The following is a 19,621-nucleotide window of genomic DNA, read 5'->3' on the forward strand; positions in this document are numbered from 1 at the left end:
TTGTAACATTTCACAGCACATGGTGACATTTAATGGTGTCTGTGATAGTCCCTGGCATGTGGCCTGGCTGTGTCCCCAGCGATGGTGACAGTGCTCCTGGCAGCAAGGCCAGTGCGTTCAGTGTTGCTGCAGAGTGGCTTTGCCTGTCATTCCAAGTTTCCTGAGGAAACTCCATAGGGGTGTCTTAGGTGAATCCTTTGTTAATCCTGAAACAATGTTCCCGTGGAAAGAGTGCAGAGTACAGGCAAAGCACATGGAGGGTAAGGAAGACTTACAAACTGAAGGGTTCCCAGAAGCATGGTGGTCACTTACCTTGTTTCCAAGGCTGTTGCACCTGGGACAGTGCTTTATACCTAGTGGATGCACCATAGATATTTGTTAAACCAGCGTATACTAAGCGAGTGTGTTTGATATTTGTTAACCGTTTGGGGAGCTTACATTGCAGGAGGAGCTTCAGGAGCTGAAGCTGCATGTGGTTGGTGGTGGGATCCCTGCTCAGACACAGCACAGAGCTCAGCCCATGGAATGTATTCGGAGACTGCCCGGTGAAAGGGAAACCTAAAAATTTGTGTGGACAGCCTCATGACTCAAATATCAACAAATACCAAATTGCAATCCTGGAAGAAGAGAATCTCATAAGCTTGAGCAGTAGTCCAAGAGGCATTTTAATAACACTTCCTGATTTTCCCGCAGCATATGGTCCTGGTAATTAGCACAGCTCCACATGGCCTCCCCTTGCTGTAAACCGGTGACATGACGCAAGAGAAATCAGCAGGATATTGCAGTTTATTTTGACTTAGAATGCATGCAGCTACATATGGCTTTAATAAGCTTTGAATTAATAATCCCTTTAGCCTCATTAATGTTTTTAGAGCAGGCTCTTCTGGTCTTTCCTGAAAGATAGGGATATAAAAAATGTGGGATCAAAGCGGCTTTGCTCTAGTCCCAGTGCAGCTTTGCTCTGGTCCCCATGCATCTCAGGTCTCTAGAATGTCCCATGTGCATCTCCTCTGGGCACTAACTAGTGAATCTGTTGGTCTAGAGGGAAGTCTCTGATGGCCACCCGGCTCTGTCCCTGGCCGCGTCTTGATTAGCATATTTATCATAGCAAGGGGATTCATGAAATCTGCAGATAACATGGTGAAAGACCATTTAAAATAGAGTCAAAATCTAAAATTATCTTGCCAACCTAGACAAATATCTCAAGATAAAATCTGTGAGGGAAAACTCTGAGGACTTTGATGGGGACCATTTGGCTTCAGAAAGTGTGAAAAGACTTGCTGTTTGAGAAAAGTGTTAGGCTAGCGGGATGCCGCTTTAAGAGAAGCCTGTGTCTTATACAGGGCAGCCTCTATGCGGGATGTTGTGCATCATTCTGGGCAGCACTGTGTCAGGGAGATGTAAATCAGAAGGAGAGAGAACTGATGAAACCGACAGAAAAGAAAACCCATCTCAGCACTTTGGGAGGCCAAGGCGTGTGGATCACAAGGTCAAGAGATCAAGACCATCCTGGCCAACATGGTGGAACCTAGTCTCTACTAATAATACAAAAATTAGCTGGGCATGGTGGTGTGCACCTGTAGTCCCAGCTACTCGGGAGGCTGAGGCAGGAGAATCACTTGAACCCGGGAGACAGAGGTTGCATTGAGCCGAGATTGCGCCACTGCACTCCAGCCTGGCAACAGAGTGAGATTCTGTCTTAAAAAAAAAAAGAGAGAGAGAGAGAGAGAGAGAAAAGAAAACCCAGAGTTTCTGGGAACATCAAACCTCTTTCTTCTCTTTGTCTCCTCAATGCCTGTCTAGGAGGAAACATCCCGGAAAGGCATTTAAGCTTCTGATTGGTTGGTCTCTTAGCTGTTCCGTTGATGAGGTATTACATATTGCTGGTGGGAGCGGCAGAGTCTTCCAGCGTTTCCAGAGAGAAAGCTGGGGTTTTATGGGAGCGTGCAGTGGGGCTCAAGGACAATGGGAGGAGCTGAGGGCTGCCTGGGGTAGTGTCCTGGCCCTATAATTCACCTGAGAAAGTTTGTGGTGCTCCCTGAGCTTAGGTTTCCTCCGCTGTACTGTGTGACATCCCAGTACCATTGTGAAAGTTAAAGATGATCAGGGACACTGAGGTAAACTGTAGAGTCCTGTGCCAGGGAAAGGGTCATTTTCTTACCCCCAAGGTATTAAGATGGTAGCTAGGAGTAGAATCACCCAAGCTTTGTCTTCAGCCAACTTCCACCTTCCAGGAGGTTGCCAAGGGAGATATGCACAGTCAGCAAAAACAGAAGAAACAGAAGAAGAATCTCTTTGTTGCTTCCTGGGGTTTTGTCCTAAACTAATGCAGTTTTATAGTGAGTTGGTCTCCTATTCTCCAGGTTGAATGTAGCCTGGTACTATGACCCAGGACAATCTCCACCCCTTTCCTTTAAGCTCACACAGGAGACTCGGACCTCCACATCTCATTACTCCACTGGAAGAAGCAGCCACCTCCAGGACTGCGTGGGCCAGAGAGAAAAAGCAATACAAAAAAGAGAGCAGAGGATGTCACAGAAAATGGCAAAGTTAGGAACTTCAGGGCTCTCTCCCTCCAGAAAATCAACTAATGAGCTAGACAGAATGTCAGAAACAATTTTGGCAGAACTCTGGAATCTAGTGAAAAAATCAGTGGAAGGCTTGGTAAAGAAAGAAGCAGTGTCTGGGTGTGGCAGCTCACTCCTGTAATCCCAGCACTTTGGGAGGCAGAAGTGGGAGGATTGCTTGAAGCCAGGAGTGTAAGACTAGCCTAGGCAACAAAGGGAGACCCTGGCTCTACAAATATTTTTTTAAAACGTTAGCTGGGTGTGGTGGCATGCACCTGTAGCCCTAGCTACTCAGGAGGCTGAGGCTGGAGGATCACTTGAGCCCAGGAGTTTAAGGTTACAGTGAGCTATAAGTGAGTCACTGCACTCTAGCCTGGATGACAGAGTGAGACTTTGTCCAAAAAAAAAAAAAAAAAAAAGCAGCCAGCTGCATTTCAAATTGCCTGCCTACCGTCCTCCATGTCCCAGACTGGCAGAGGTCATAAGGATAGCAGCCCACACTCCTGTGGTGCAGGCTAGCAAGGCCAGAGGGAGCAATATAGACCCTATCCTGAAAGAATTGTGGTTGTGGGCTTTAGCCTGTCTTATATATTGGTTGTTCCTTAATTCATCTATCATTGCCTTCTTTTGACATTAATTTTTTCCAGTGTACTATTTGAAAAATGATATGCAGGCAATTTTAGCTGATTTAATCATTCCACATTGTTTACATTTATCAAAGCATCATTGTTGTGTCCCATAAATCTATACAAGAATGATTTGCTAACTAAAAATATTTAAAAAATTAAAAGACATAGAGAAAGGAATTAGCAAAATGTCAGAAGCTATTCCTTACTAGTAATTACCTTAAATGTAAGTGGATTTAATTCTCTAATTAAATGATAGAGACTGCCAGAATGAATTAAAAAACCATGATGCATCTATGTGCTATCTACTAGAGACTCACTTTAGATCCAAAGACAGATTTCAAGTGAAAGGATGGACAGTGATATTTCATGCAGATAGTAACCAAAACAGAGCAGAGATGGCTGTGCTACTATCAGACAAAATAGACTTTAAGACACTAATTGTTATAAAACACAAAGAAGGAAATTATGCATTGATTAAAAAGTCAGTTCATCAAGAAGATATACTAACATACATATCTAATAATAGAACCCCTAAACATTTAAGGCAAAAAGTGCTTGAATTGGATTGAGTAATAGATAGTTACATGATAATAGCTGATAACTTCAATAACCCACTATCATTAATATATTGAACAACTAGATATAAATAAATAATTCACCAATTAAAAAATGAGTTGAATCACATTATAAACCAACTGGACCTTATAAAAATATATAGAATACCCCAAAACAACAAAATACATATTTTTATCAAGTGCACATGGAACATTTTCCAGAAAAGAACATATGTTAGGCCACAAACCAAGTCTCAATAAATTTAAGGATATTGACATCATATGAGTGATTTTTCCAACCACAATGAAACAAAACCAGGAAAGAATGATAAAAGAAAAATTGCAAAATTCACAAATGTGTGGAATTTTGAGACAGATTCCTACTCTAAAGCCCAGGCTGAAGTGTACTGGTGCTATCTCAGCTCACTGCAACCTCCGCCTCCAGGGTTCAAGTGATCCTTCTGCCTCAGCCTCCTGAATAGCTGGGATTACAGGTGTGCGCCACCACACCTGGGTAATTTTTGTATTTTTGGTAGAGATGGGATTTTGCCATGTTGGCCAGGCTGGTCTCAAACTCTTGACCTCAAGTGATCCACTCACCTCAGCCTCCCAAAGTGCTGGGATTACAGGTGTGAGCCACCGGACCTGGCCAAACGTGTGGAAATTAAATAACATAAATGATGAATGAATTATAGAAATTGCAAGTGAAATTAGAATATATCTTGAGATATTTTCTCAAGATACCAAACCTATAGGTTACAGCAAAAGCAGTGCTCAGAGGCAATATGTAAGTGTAAAATGCTTACATTTCACAAGATCCCAAAGCAATAATCTAACTTTACATCTTAAGGTGCTAGAAAAAGAAAACCCAGCTAAATCAAAAGTTAGGAGAAGAAGGGAAATAGTAAAGATTGGAACAAAGGTAAACAAAATGGAGACTAGAAAACAATTGAGAGATTCAACAAACCCAAAAGTTGGTTTTTAATCTGCAGAGCTGGCAAAACTTTGGCTAGTTTGACCATGAAAAAAAAAAGGGAGAAGACTCAAATTAGGAAAATCAGAAATGAAAATGGAGGCTACAGATCTTACAGAAATAAAAAGGATTATGAGAATACTATGAATAATTATACATCAACAAATTAAATAATCTACATGAAACAAATTCCTAGAGACACACAAATTATTAAAACTCATTCAAAAACAAATAGAAAACTTGAACAGAACTACGAAAGTAAAGAGATTCAATCAGAAACCTCCCAACAAAGAAAAGCCCTAGATCTGATGGCTCCCTTCGTGAATTCTAATGATCCTCTTAAGAACCTCTAATAGAAACCTTTCTTGAACTCTCCCAAAAAATGGAAGCAGAAGGAATATTTACTAGCTTATTCTATGAGTCAGATATCAAAGCCAGATGAAGACATCATAAAAAATTATAGACCTTTATTCCTATAAATATAGATGCAAAAATCCTGAACAAAAACCAACAAACTAAATCTAGCAGCATATTAAGAGGATTATATTATACATCATGACCAATTTGGATATATTCCAGAAATGAAAAGGAAGATTCAATACTTAAAAATCAATCAACATAATATTAGAAGGACAGATAAAACCCTATGTGATCATCTCAATTGAGGGTGAAAAAGCATCTGACAAAATCTCAAACGCTTTCATAATAATAACACCCAACATAGTAGGAATAAAAGGAAACTCTTTCAAAACAATAAAGGCCATTTATAAAAACACAGCTAACTTTATACTTTATACTTAATTGTGAAAGACTGAAAGCTTTTCCTCTAAGACCATGGTGCCTGCTTTCACCACTTCTGTTTCACATTATACTGGAACCTGTAGCCAGAACACTTAGGTAAGACAACGAGAATAGAAAGCATCCAATAGGAAAGAAGGAGGTGAACTTACTCCTACTTGCAGATGAGACAATCTTATATGTAGGTAAACCTGAAGACATACCAAAAAAGTTGAAAACTATTAGAACAAATTCAGGCAAGTTGCAGGATACAAGCTTAGCACACAAAAATAAGTTCAAGGCCGGGCGTGGTGGCTCACGCCTGTAATCCCAGCACTTTGGGAGGCTGAGGCAGGTGGATCACAAGGTCAGGAGATCGAGACCATCCTGGCTAACACGGGGAAACCCCGTCTCCACTAAAAATACAAAAAATTAGCCAGACGTGGTGGCGGGCGCCTGTAGTCCCAGCTACTCAGGAGGCTGAGGCAGGAGAATGGCGTGAACCCAGGAGGTGGAGCTTGCAGTGAGCCGAGATCATGCCACCCCACCCCAGGCGGGGGAAAAGCGGGAGCCTCTGCCCAAAAAAAAAAAAAAAAAAAAAAAAAAGTTCAAAACTATAAACCATTAATAAATGAAATAGGGACAACACAGATAAATGAAAAGACATCCCATGTTCCACCCATGTTCATGGATCAGGGGAATATTGTTAAAATGTCCATACTACCAAAGTGATCTATAGATTCAATGAAATCATTTCAAAATCTCAATATCATTCTTTATAAAAATAGAAAAAGTCCCCAAATTCATATGGGACCACAAAAGATCCCAAATATCCAAAGCAATCAAGAACAAAGCTGGAGGCACCTCACTTCTCAATTTCAAAATACATTACAAAGCTATACTAATCAAAAAAGTATGATAGTGGTATAAATACAGAGATAAAAATCAATGGAATAGAATAGAGAGCCTAGAAATAAATCCAAATATTTAAAATCAGCAGATCTTCAACAAGGATACCAGAAGCACACAATGGGTAAAAGGATAATATCTTCAGTGAATGATGCTGGAAAACTGGATACCCACATGCAAAAGAAATAAATTGGGTCTTTATCTCACCCCAGATAAAAACCAATTCAAAATACATTAAAGACTTAAATGTAAGACCTAAAACTATAAAACTACCAGAAGAAAACATAAGGGAAAATCTCCACAGTATTGGTCTTGGCAATGATTTTTTTTTGCACAAGCAACGAAAGCAAAAATAGACAAGAGGATTGCATCAAACTAAAAAGCTTCTATCCAGCAAAAGAAACAATCAACAGAGTGAAAAAGCAACCTACAGAATGAGAGAAAATATTTGTAAACTATACATATGTTAAGTGTTAATATCCAAACTATATAAGAAACACATACAAGTCAATAGCAAAACCAACCAACCAAACAAACCCCCCCCAAATTATCCAATTAAAAATCGGCAAAGGACCTGAACAGAAAATTTTCAAAAGAGGACATACAAATGGCCAACAGATACAGAAAGAGGTGCTCAGCATTGCTACTTATGAGGGAAATACAAATCAAAACCACAGTGAGATATCACTTCATGCCTATTAGAATGGCTACTATCAAAAAGACCAAAGATAACAAGTCTTGTTGACAATGTGGAGAAAATGAAGATTCTGCAAAAGATTAAAAGTAGAACTACCATATGATTTAGCATTTCTGAGTATATATCCAAAGGAAATGAAATCTGGATATCAAAGAGATATATGCACTCCCATGTTCACTGTGGCATTATTCACAGTAGCCAAGATATGGAAACAACCTAATGGCTGAATGGATTAAAAAAAAATGTGGTGTGCGTGTGTGTCTGTCTCTGTGTGTGTGGTGTATGCATGTGAGTGTGTCTGTATGTGTGGTGTATGCATGTGTGTGTGCACACAATAGGATATTATTCAGCCTTAAAAAAAGATGGAAATACTGCCATTTGCAATAACATGGATGAGCCTGGAGGACATTATGTTAAGTGAAATAAGCCAGACACAGAAAAAGAAATGTTACATCACTCAAATGGATACTAAAATAGCCAAACTCATAGAAGCAGAGATTAGAATGGTGGTTGCTGGGGTTGGGGGTGAAAGTGAGAAGCAAATGAGCAGATGTTGGTCAAAGAGTGCAAAATTTCCGTTATGCAAGATGAATTTGTTCTGGAGATCTAATGTACAGCATGGTGAATACAGTTAACAATACTGTATCGTATACTTGAAATTTGCTAAAATTATAGATCTTGTGTTATCATCACACATAAAAAAGAAAGAAAATGGTAACTATGTGAGGTGATAGATATGTTAATTAGCCTGATCGTGGTGATAATTTTACAATACATACATTTATCAAAATATCTAGTTGTATATTTTAAAAATACACAATTCCTATTTGTCACTTACACCTCAATAAGGCTAAAAATAAGCAATAGCTATCAACACAGTGTGGTATTGGCATAAGGATAGACATATAGATCAATGGAATAGAATCAAGAGTCCAGAAATAAACCCCATACTTTCATGGCCAACTGATTTTGAACTTGGTGCCAAGACCATTCAATGGGGAAAGAATTGTCTCTTCAACAATTTGTGCTGAGGGAACTGAACATTCACATGCAAAATAAGGAAGTGGGATCTCTACCTTATACCATATATAAAAACGAAGTCAAAATAGATCAAATGGCTAAATGTAAGAGCCACAACTATAAAGCTCTTCAAAGAAGACATAAAGATAAACTTTCATGACCTTGTATTTGGCAATGGATTCTTAGATATAACATTAAAAGAACAGCAACAAAGAGAAAACTGACAAACTAGATTTCATCAAAATTAAAAACTTTTGTGAACCAAGAAGACTATCAAGAAAATGAAAATACAACCTACAGAATGTAAGAAATATTTGCAAGGCATATATTTGATAAGGGTCTAGTATCCACAATATACCAAGAACTTGTGCAACTCAACAATCAAAAGACAAACAATCCAATTAAAAAATGAGCAAAGCATTTGAATAGACATTTCTCTAAAGAAGATATATAAATTAGTGACAAGAGCATGAAAAGATGCCCAACATCATTCTTCATTCGGGAAACACAAACCAAAACCACAATGTGATACCACTTCATACCCACTAGGATAGCTGATTAGAAAATGGAAAATAAGTTTTTGCAAGGATAGGAGAAACTGGAACACTTGTACATTGTTGGTGGGAATGTAAAATGGCTCAGCTACTGTAGAAAACTGTTTGGGAATTTCCCAAAAAGTTAAACATAGAATTACCATATGACCAGTAATTCCACTTCTAGGTATATACTCAAAAGAACTGAAAACAGATATTCAAAAGCTTGCACATAAATGTTCATAGCAGCACTATTTCTAAAAGCCAAAAAATAGGAACAACCCAAATGTCTATCAGCTGAGAATGGATAAACAAAATATGGCATACCCATACAACGAACCATTATTAAGTCATGAAAAGAATGAAGTATTGATACATGCTACAATATGGATGAATCTTGATAATAAAATGCTCATTGGACTACCTCCCTAGCTTGGGGTGTCATCTTCAAAGTGTTTCCTTGGCTTTGGGAGTCATCAGATGGCTCTGTCACAGCCTCTGTCCCCTTGTGACCTACAGGTACTGGGAGATCCATAAATAAGATGACAGAACACCCTGGAAGCTGGGAAATGGGACTGTTGACATTCAGGAATGTGACCAAAGAATCCTCTCTAGGTAAGTGAGAATGACTGGACCCTGCTCAGTGGAAATTGTATAGGAATGTGATGTTAGAACTACAGAAACCTGGTCTCCCTTTTTGTCTCGTTCTCCAAGCTGAACCTGATCACCTATCTGGAGCAAAGGAAAGAGCTCTGGAATGTGAAGAGGCAGGAAATAGTAGCTAAAGCCCCAGCTACGTATTCTCATTACAACCAAGGTTGTTCATCAGAGGAAGGCATAGAAGATTCCTTCCAAAAAGTGATACTGGGAAGATATGGGAGCTGTGGCCTTGAGAATTTACCCTTAAGAAAAAACTGGGAAAGTATGGGTAACTGTGAAGGGCGAAAAGAATGTTATAATGCATATAACCAATGTATGATAACTACTCTTAAGAATAATTTAAGTGCCAAAGGAGACTAAGAACATAAAATATCTCAGAATAAACCTCAATTTATGTCTGCAACTTCTACAGAACCCTGTTTTTTTTTTTTGGTAAGAGTCGACGTTAATTTTTGAAATATATATTTTTGTAATGAAAACCAGGAAAACTTTAACAATGGCTCACATGTTAGTAAACATCAGAGTACTCATTTTTCAGAGAATATTTACAAATGTAACAAATGTGGGAAAGCCTTTCACCAGTTCTCAAAATTATTACCAGAGTATTGATATTCAACAGATGTCTTACAAATGTGATGAATGTGGTAAAACTTATTTTTTTAACTTTTAATTTTTATGGGTACATAGTAGGTGTATATTTGTAGGATATATGAGATATTTTGGTACAGGTATGCAATGTGTAATAATCGCATTATGGAAAATTGGGTATCCATCCCCTCAAGTGTTTATCCTTGGTATTACAAACGATCCAATTATACTCTTAATTATTAAAAAAATGTATAATTACATTATTATTGACTATCATACCCCTGTTGTGATATCAAATACTAGGTTTTATTCATTCTTTCTCAATACTTTTTTTGTACCCATTAACCATCCCCACCTTGCCCCTGGCCCTCACTACCCTTGCCAGCCTCTGGTAACCATACTTCTATTCTCTATGTCCATGAGTTCAATTGTTCTGATGTTTAGATCTGACAAAGAAATGAGAATATATGATATTTGTAGAAAAAAAGAGAAGAAAATACAATGCTCATTGAAAGACCTAGACACCACAGGTTACATATTGTATGATTCCATTTACATTAAATACCTAGATAGGTAAAGCCATAGAGACAGAAAGCAGAGTAGAGGTTGCCAGGGGCTGGGGGGCAGAGGAGAAAGGGAGAGTGACTGCCTAATGGATACAGGGTTTTATTTGGGGCTGATGAAATATTTTGGAACTAGAGGTGATACTTGCACAACATTGTGAATATACTAAATGCCACTGGGTTGTACACTTTAAATTGGCTAATTTTATGTTAGGTAAATTTTATCTTAATTTTTTTAAAAAGAAGGCAGCCAGAGTAAGACAGGGCACCCCGATGTCCAGAGTGGCGTTGGCTGCAGGTGAGCAGGTGAGGGGATAAAATTATGGGGGAGATAGGACCTCTTCCTAAGGTATTTGGTATCTGTGTGGAGGTACCAGGCAGTTGTGAGTGAGCAGGATGTGGAAGGCTCTGTAGTGGAAGACCCCAGTGCCGACTTCACAAGAAAAGCACATCCAAAAGGACAGGGTGGACATTCACCTAGGCTGCTTGGCACGTTCAGTGAGCCCTGCTCTGTAATGTGTAGGACTGGGTGCCTGTTGGAAATGCAGAATCTTAAGCCCTGTTCCAGACTCCCTGGATTAGAATCAGGTGTGATAATATCATCATGTGATCTTTAGGCACGTTAAGGTTTGAAAAATGTTGTAGAGAAAACAAAGCCCCAAATATTTCATTGAACTTGACTAATCCATAATAAATTTCCTTGGAAATGAGGCAGAGAGGGAGTGAGTATTTCCTGGTTGAACGACAGAGAAACTCTTCCCAGACACAAGTCTGCCCAATATTTGCCTTTCATGGTAGCATTTACTGCAGGAGCTGAAACACCAAAATGAACACATTGAAAACCTAAAGGTATGTATGTCAATTTTTACAATGCTTGAAAATTGGGAAATAAAGAAAAGTTGAAAAAAATAAACATGTCAATCATAATCCCATCTCCAAGAGATAACAAGTATTAACATCCTGCTTTCACAGACATCCTACACAGCCTAAGGATTGGCTGAAGATGTACCCCTGAGAGCCTTTTCCTTTAAGTGCGGTCATGTGCACCAAAAGGAACTGAAGGACTTCCAAAAAGATGCTCTCTCTACATTGCATCTCTGCCACCAGTCTTCCCGTCTCTCTCTCTCTCTAGAACAGCTGCTTGGAAGGAGCAAGCTGCCCACAGTATGTTCAGTCACATGGAGAGACACTTCTCTGTATTGAAGCCAACATTTACGGAGAAAGAAGAGCTCAGCCTGGGTCATGTTCCCACTGGATCACTGCACTAGCATGGTACTTTGGGCTCTAGTTATGTGGGTGGAGCAGGGATGGGCACAGTGGGATTGCTTCAGAATTCTACTGCAAGACTAAAACAGATAGTTCAAGGAAATATTGAGGGATTTATGTAAAGTAAACTAGGTTTAGTTAAAATTGACTTATTTTGGACACATGAATCTGTTTAGTTTCTAAGAAAAGATGATGAGAATGTAGGATTATCTTTGTCACATTCAGAGTAATAAGAAAGATACTAACACTAACTTTAAGAATTTGGAACCAGTTTTCACTAAAATATTCTTATATTTGAAATGCCTAAAAAGTTGTTTTGTAACTTTTTATTTTGAAATAATTATAGGTTACCAGGAAGTTGCAAAAATGGAAAAGAGAGGTTGTGTGCACCTGTTACCCAGTTTTTCCCGATGGATACATTTGATATGGTTTGGATGTTTGTCCTTTCCAAATCTCATGTTGAAATGTGACTCCCAATGTTGGAGGTGGGGCATAGTGGGAGGTGACTGAATCATGGGAGTCAATCTCTTGTGAATGGCTTAGCACTATCCCCTTGGTGTTAAGTGAGTTCTTGCTCAAGTAGTTCATGTGAGATCCGGTTGTTTAAAAGAGTCCAGAATCTCCCCCTTCTCTCTCTCTTGCTCCATTTTGCCTTGTGTCACTGGTTCCTCATCACCTTCTGGCATGATTGTGAATTTCCTGAGGCATCACTAAAGAGCATATGTTGGCACCATGCTTTACATCCTGCAGAGCCATGAGTCAAAATAAAGTTTTTTTCCTTATAAATTGCCCAGCCTCTGGTATGCCTTTAGAGCAGTGGTCCCCATCCTTTTTGAAACCAGGGATTGGTTTCATGGAAAACAAGTTTTCCATGGACTTAGGGTGGGGGGACATTAGATTTTCATAAGGAACATGTGACCTCAATCCCTCGCCTGTGCAGTTAACAATACGGTTTGTGCTCCTTAGAGAATCTAATGCTGTCCCTGATCTGACAGGAGGTGGAACTCAATCAGTAATGCTCACTTACCTGCTGTTCACCTCCTGCTGTGCAGCCTGATTCCTAATAGGCCGTGGACCAGTACTGGGTGGAGACCCCTGCTTTAGAGCAACACACATGGACTAACACAGAGAACAGGTACTGATAATTGGGGCATTGCTATAAAGATACCTGAAGGTGCAGAAACAGCTTTGGAACTGGGTAACAGGCAGAGACTGGAAGAGTTTGGAGGACTCAGAAGAAGATAGGAAGAGGAGTGAAAATTTGGAAGTTCTTGAAGACTGGTTAAATGGTTGTGACCAAAATCATAGAAATATGGACAGTGAAGGCCAGACTGATGAGGTCTCAGATGGAAATGAGGAAGTTATTGGAAACTAGAGTAAAGCTCACCTATTTTATGCTCTAGCAAAGAACTTGGCTGCGTTGTGTCCAAGCCCTAGGGATCTGTGGAAGCTTGAAGTTAAGAGTAATGACCTAGAGTATCTGGTGGAAGAAATTTCTAAGCAGCAAAACATTCAAGATGTGGTGTGATTGCTTCTAACTGCCTACAACCAGACATGGGAGCAAAGAAGTGAATGTAAAAATTTGAATGTAAAAATTTGAAAAATTTGCAGCCTGGCCCTGTGGTAGAGAAAGTTTCCAAGCAGGCTCATTAAAAGGGAGCCAAGTGCTAATATCCAAGACAATAGAAAAAAGGCCTTGAAGGCATTTCAGAAGACTTCAGGACCTCCCCTCCTATCACAGGCCTAGAGGCCTAGAAGGAAAGAATGGTTTCAGGGGCCAGGTCCAGGATACTGCTGTCCTGCTTATCCTCAGGACACTGCTTCCTGCATTCCAGCCACTTCAGCTCTAGCCTTTGGTCAAAGTGGCCCAAGTACAGCTTGGGTTGCTGCTCTAGAGGGTGCAAACTATAAGCTTTGGTGGCTTCCACATGGTGTTAAGTGGGTGTAAAGAATGGAAGTCATCTTTCTTTCTTTCTTTGTTGGTCTAGCTAGGAGTTTACCAATTTTATCTTTAAAAAGATCTTTTCATTTCATTGATTGTTTTTATAAGTCTATTTCATTTAGTTCAGCTCTGATCTTTATTATTTCTTTCCTTCTACTAATTTTGGGTTTGTTTTGTTTTTGCTTTTCTCATACCTTGAGGTGCACCATTAGATTGTTTATTTGAAATTTTTCTATTATTTTGATGTATGCATTTATTGCTATAAACCTTCCTCTTAGCACCACTTTTGCTGTATTCCATAGGTTTTGATATGTTATGTTTTGATTTTCACTTGTTTCAAGACATTTTAAAAATTTCTTCTTAATTTCTTCCTTGACCCAATCATCATTCAGGAGTATGTTGCTTAGTTTCCAAGTATTTGCATAGTTTTCAAAGTTCCTTTTGTTATTTGTTTCTAGTTTTATTCTATTGTAACCTGAGAAGATCTTGATATAATTTTGACTTCCAAAAATTTTGGGAATTGTTTTGTGTCTTAACATATAGTCTATTCTGGAGAATGTTCCATATGCTGATGAGAAGAATGTGTATTCTGTTGCTATTGGGTGAATTTTCTGTAAATGTTTGTTAGGTCCTTTTGGTGTAGTTTAAATCCAATGTTTCTTTGTTCTGTCTAAAAGATCTGTCCAAGTCTGAGAGTGGGGTTGTTGACATGCCTAACTACTTTTGTGTTGGAGTCTCTCTCTCTTTAGATCTAATCATATTTCCTTTATATATCTGGGTGCTCCAGTGTTGGGTGCACAGATGTTTAGAATTGTTATATCCTCTTGCTGAAGTGATCCTCTTATCATTATATAATGACCTTCTTTGTCTCTTTTTATTGTTTTTGACTTAAGGTCTGTTTTATCTGATAAAAGTGTAGCTACTCCTGCTCACTTTTCTGTTTGTTTGCATGAAATGTATTTTTCTATCTCTTTTCCTTTCACTCTATATATGTCATTATAGGTGAATTGAGTTTCTTGTAGGCAGCATATAGTTGGGTTATGTTTTTTTCATCCATTCAGCCAGTCCATATCTTTTAAGTAGAAAATTTGATGTGTTTACATTCAGGGTTATTATTGATATATGATGTCTTATTCCTATCACTTTATTAATTATTTTTTTGTATATGCTTTGTTTTTTTCTCTCTTATTGTTTATCATTGTGGTTTGATGGTTTTCTGTAGTGGTAACATTAAGGCCTTTCTCTTCCTTATTTGTGTGTTTGCTCTACCAGCAGATTTTATACTTTCATGTGTTTTCATGATGGTAGATATCATTCTTTTATTTCCAGGTGGAGGTCTCCTCTAAGCATTTCTTGTAGAGCTGGTCTAGTGGTGATGAATTTCCTGAGCTTTTGCTTGTCTGGGAAAGACTTTATTTCACCTTCATTTATGAAAGATAACTCTGCTGAGTTTGGTGCCCTCAGCTGGCAGTTTTTTCCTCCCAGCACTTTGAATATATCATCTAATTCTCTCCTGCCTTGTAAAGTTTCTGCTGAGAAATCTGCTGTTAGTCTCATGGGCATTCTTTTATAAGTGCCTAGATGCTTTACTTTTGCTGTTTCTAGAATTCTCTCTTTGTCATTTGACAATTTGACTCTAATGTGCCATGGAGAAGATCTTTTTCAATTGTATCTATTTAGGGATCTCTTAGCTTTCTGTATATGGATGTTTAAATCTCTTGCTACTGTTGGGAATTTTTTAGCTATTATTTCATTAAATAGGCTTTCTAGCCCTTTGATCTCTTTGTCTTCTAGGACACCAAAAATTTGAATATTTTGTCACTTTATGGTGTCTCAAATGTCATGTAGGCTTTGCTCTTTGGTTTTAAAATTTATTTTTCTTTACTTTTTTGTCCAAGTAGGTAACTTCAATAGACCTTTCTTCAAGTTCTGAAATTCTTCTGCTTGATCTAGTCTATTGTTGAAACTTTTTTTTTTAAGACAGAATTTTGCTCTTGTCGCCCAAGTTGGAGTGCAATGGCTTGATCTTGGCTCACTGCAACCTCCGCCTCCCAGGTTCAAGTGATTCTCCTGCCTCAGCCTCCCGCGTTCCCAAGTAGCTGGGATTATAGGTACGTGCCACCAAGCCTGGCTAATTTTTGTATTTTTAGTAGAGATGGGGTTTTGCCATGTTAGTCAGGCTGGTCTCAAACTGATCTCAGGTGATCCACCTCCCCCGGCCTCCCAAAGTGCTGGGATTACAGGTGTGAGCCACTGCACCTGGCCTAAAACTTTCAAATGTAATTTTTTTTTCATTCAATGAATTCTTCTTCTCTAGGATTTCTATGTGGTTCTTTTCTGATATCTATCTCTTTGATAATTTTTTCATTGATATCCTGAATTATTTTTCTGATTTCTTTATATTGTTTACCTGTGTTCTTTTGTGTTCCACAAAGCTTCCTTAATATTACTAATTTGAGTTCTTTTTCTGGGAATTTATAAATTTTTTTTTCATTAGAACCTATTGCTGGAGAACTATTGTGTTCTCTTAGAGGTATCATACTTCCTTACTTTTTCATGTTTCTTGTTTTCTTACACTGATATTTGTGCATCTGGTGTAACAGTTGCTTCTTCCAAAATTTTTTTGGATTTGCTTTCATAAGGGAGGACTTTTTTCCTGAAGACGTATCTGTGATGTTCATTGAGTAGGGCACTTTGGCTTTGATTCTGGGTGTGTGCCATGGTATATTCTCCATATAATTTATTTGGCTTTCAACTGCATCAGTGGCATTTATGATTTTCTCAGTGGCTCAGAGTGTAGTTGTTAGTGGAGGCTGTGGTGAAGTTTTGCTGGGGACAGGGATGGGGATTGGGCCTGTGCTCAGGCACCAGTGGGGGCAATGGTGGGCTTAGTCTGAACATCTTTGGTTTCCAAAGTAATGCAGACTGGAACCAGTTTTAGTGGGTCCAGGCATCTTTCTTGGGTGTTGGCATTCACAGCAGTGGACTTGACAGATGGGAGAGTGTTCAGGTTTCTGAGCAGCAGGTGTGATGTGAGCAATGGCAATAGCAGTAGTGGGACAACCCTGTGGCTCCCAAGTGGTTTGCACTGATGTTGGTGGTGGTTACAATGGGTTGGGTAGATCAGTCCTTTGGCCTGAAGGTGGCACACGTAGGTAACTGCCAGCTCTGGTGTTAGTTATAGCCTGTGTGAGCCTGTCTTCAGGCTTCTGGGAAAAGTGCTCAGGTGCTAACAGGGCAGGATGATCCTGAGGCACCCAGATGGTGTGCTTGGGCATTGTGGAGGTGAGTGGGGCCAGGCTGGGCAAGCCTGCCATCATGACCCCCAGTGGTGCATATGGTTGCTGATTGTGGTAGTAGGGGTATGGTGATCCATAGGCTTCTGGCAAGGTGCTCAGATGGGGATGGCAGTGGCTACACTGCAGTCCTACTCCTGGTGAGGGCAGGGTTGCTTTCAGTGTCAGCAGCTATGGGCAGGTAGCTGGGGAGCTCACACTTCTGCTCCGGGTGGTGGCTGTGGGTGGGATAGCCTGTCCTCAGTGTGCTTGTAAATGAATAGTGGCACCATACCTAAGGATTATGGGATTGTTGCCAGTGGCTTGCGCTTTGGTCCAGTAGTAGCAGCCAGCAGTGACAGCTGTGGGAGGGGTGCTGTCCTCAGGGTGTTTGTAAACGTGTAGTGGCTCTGTGGCTGTGGGTGGCAGTGTCACTGTCAGTGAGGTGCGCTTTACCACCTGGAGGCAGCAGGCAGTAGCGGTGGCAGATGCAGGCAGGAAAGTCTATTGTCAGGGCATGTGTAAATGCACTGTGGCCCCAGTGCTGGAGGTAGTGGGATTGCCGCTAGTGGCATTCACTTCCACCCCAGTGGCATCAACCAGCAGCAATGGTGGCTGCAGGTGGGGGATGTCAATGGAGTTCCAGGGATGTGGAGATGCAGAGGCTTTTGGTCCCAGGGCCAGATGCAGTACGATGGAGGCTGGACTTCCAAAATAGTCCTGCACTGTAGCTGCTTAGGACTCAGGGGGAGTATGGGACCTGGCGTGAGCTCCCTCTCTGGAGCAACATCAACCACACAGTCTCTAGGCAGCTCTCTACATCAGTTTCAGGACCCACAAAGGTCAAGGGCCTTTCCCATGGCTAGGATTGGAGGAGTCTGTGGTGGAATGTGGACAATTGGGAGTCTCTCATTTACCCTTTTCCCACACTGGGGAGCCTCTCTGGGCTCCCAGATGATCCTGGCTGAGCAGGCTGCCTTGTTTCCATTTACTTCCTTGCTTTAGGTGTTTCCTGTCACTTCTATGTTGAATTCCAGTATTCTCTATTTGATGATCCATTTGAAGTGTGATTATCTACTCGCTATTTTTGTTCTTCTTTGTGGAGGAGGTGAGTGTCAGGTGTCTCTACTCAGCTATCTTGAAGCTTCTGACATTTTATATTTAAAAATATGATCCATTTGAGTTAATTTTACAATAAGTATAAGGTTTAAATCGAAGTAATTTTTTTTTTTTTGGTTATGCCTGTCTAAATGTTCCAGTGCCATTGTTGAAAAGGCTATTTTTCCCTCTACTTAGTTTCTTGCTCTTTTCTAAAACTTCAGTCGGGTGTATTTGTGAGCATATTTCTGGGTTCTTTATTCTGTCCACTGATCTATGTGTTTATACCTCTGCAACACTACACTGTCTCGATTACTGTAGCCATACAGTAAGTCTTAGCATCAGGTAGAGTGACCTTCACATGTTTTCTTGCTTTGAAAAAAAAACTTTTTAAGCGAGTTCCTTTCCCGTTACATAAAAATTTTAGAATAAGCTGGTCAATATATATAAGATATGTTACTGGGATTTTGGTAAAATTATATTAAGTCTACAAATCAATTTAGGGATAATTGAAGACTACTATATTGAGTCTTCCAATCCATGAACATGATATATCTTGCAGTTTATTGAGACCTTCTTTGATTTCTTTCATCAGCATGTTGTAGCTTTTTGTGTATAAGCCCTGTGACTGCTTTATTAGAATTATTGCTTAGTATTTCATTTTTAAGTGATTGCAAAGGGTATTGATTATTTTATCTTGGTTCTAACATGTTAGTTATTAGTATATAGAAATATATTTAATTTTTGTATCTTAATTTTGTGTCTTGAGACATTAGTGAACTCTGTTGTTAGTCTAGGATTTAAAAAAATATATTCTTTGTGATTTTCTACATACTTCCTTTTCTTACCTGTCTGACTAGATTTTCATTACTATGTTAAATAACAGTGGTGGGAGAAGACATTATTGCATTGCTCCCAATTAGGGGGAAAACATTAAGTCTATCACCATTATGTATGATATTACCTACAGGATTTTTTTCCTTGGGTAGATGTTCTTTATCAAGTACAGAAATTTCCTCTCTGTCCCTAGTCTTTTGCATGTCTTTATCATAAATTGGTGTTAAATTTTGTAAAGTGTTTTTCTGAATTTTTTGATATTATTATATGATTTTTCTTCTTTAGACTGTTCATATGGGGAATTGCATTGATTGAATTTCAAATGCTGAATTAGCATTGTATCCCTGGAATAAAACTTAGTTGGTCATGCTATATAATTATTTTTATATATTGCTGAGTTTAATTTGTTACTAATTTATTAAGAACATTTGAATCTATGTTCCTGAGAGATTTGGGTCTATATTTTCAGTTTTGGTATTATCTTTTTCTGATTTTGGTATCAAAGTACTACCGACCTCATAAAGTGAGTTGGGAAGTGTTTTCTCCTCTTCTATTTTCTGGAGGAGATTTTGTAAAAATGTATTGTTTCTTCTTTCAATGTTTAGTAGAATTATGTGGTGAAATCAGTTAAGCTTGCAGGTTTCCTTTTTGTCTGTTTTTAAGTTGTGAATTTGATTCATTTAATAGGTATAGGGATATTCAAATTATCTACTTCATATTGAGTAATTTTGGT

General features: G+C 39.1%; 1 long non-coding RNA gene across 1 annotated transcript; it reads right to left on the bottom strand.

Moving 5' to 3' along the window:
* Positions 1-647: 647 nt before the first annotated feature.
* On the bottom strand, positions 648-2,442 carry LOC103882858. The gene is made up of 2 exons (XR_002520941.2): positions 2,017-2,442; positions 648-1,126 (listed from the first exon to the last, which is right to left on the bottom strand). It is a non-coding gene; the product is annotated as an uncharacterized LOC103882858 (long non-coding RNA).
* Positions 2,443-19,621: the final 17,179 nt, after the last annotated feature.

This window comes from Papio anubis, chromosome 4 (genome assembly GCF_008728515.1).
Source record: "Papio anubis isolate 15944 chromosome 4, Panubis1.0, whole genome shotgun sequence".
In the NCBI taxonomy this organism is placed as follows: Eukaryota; Metazoa; Chordata; class Mammalia; order Primates; family Cercopithecidae; genus Papio; species Papio anubis.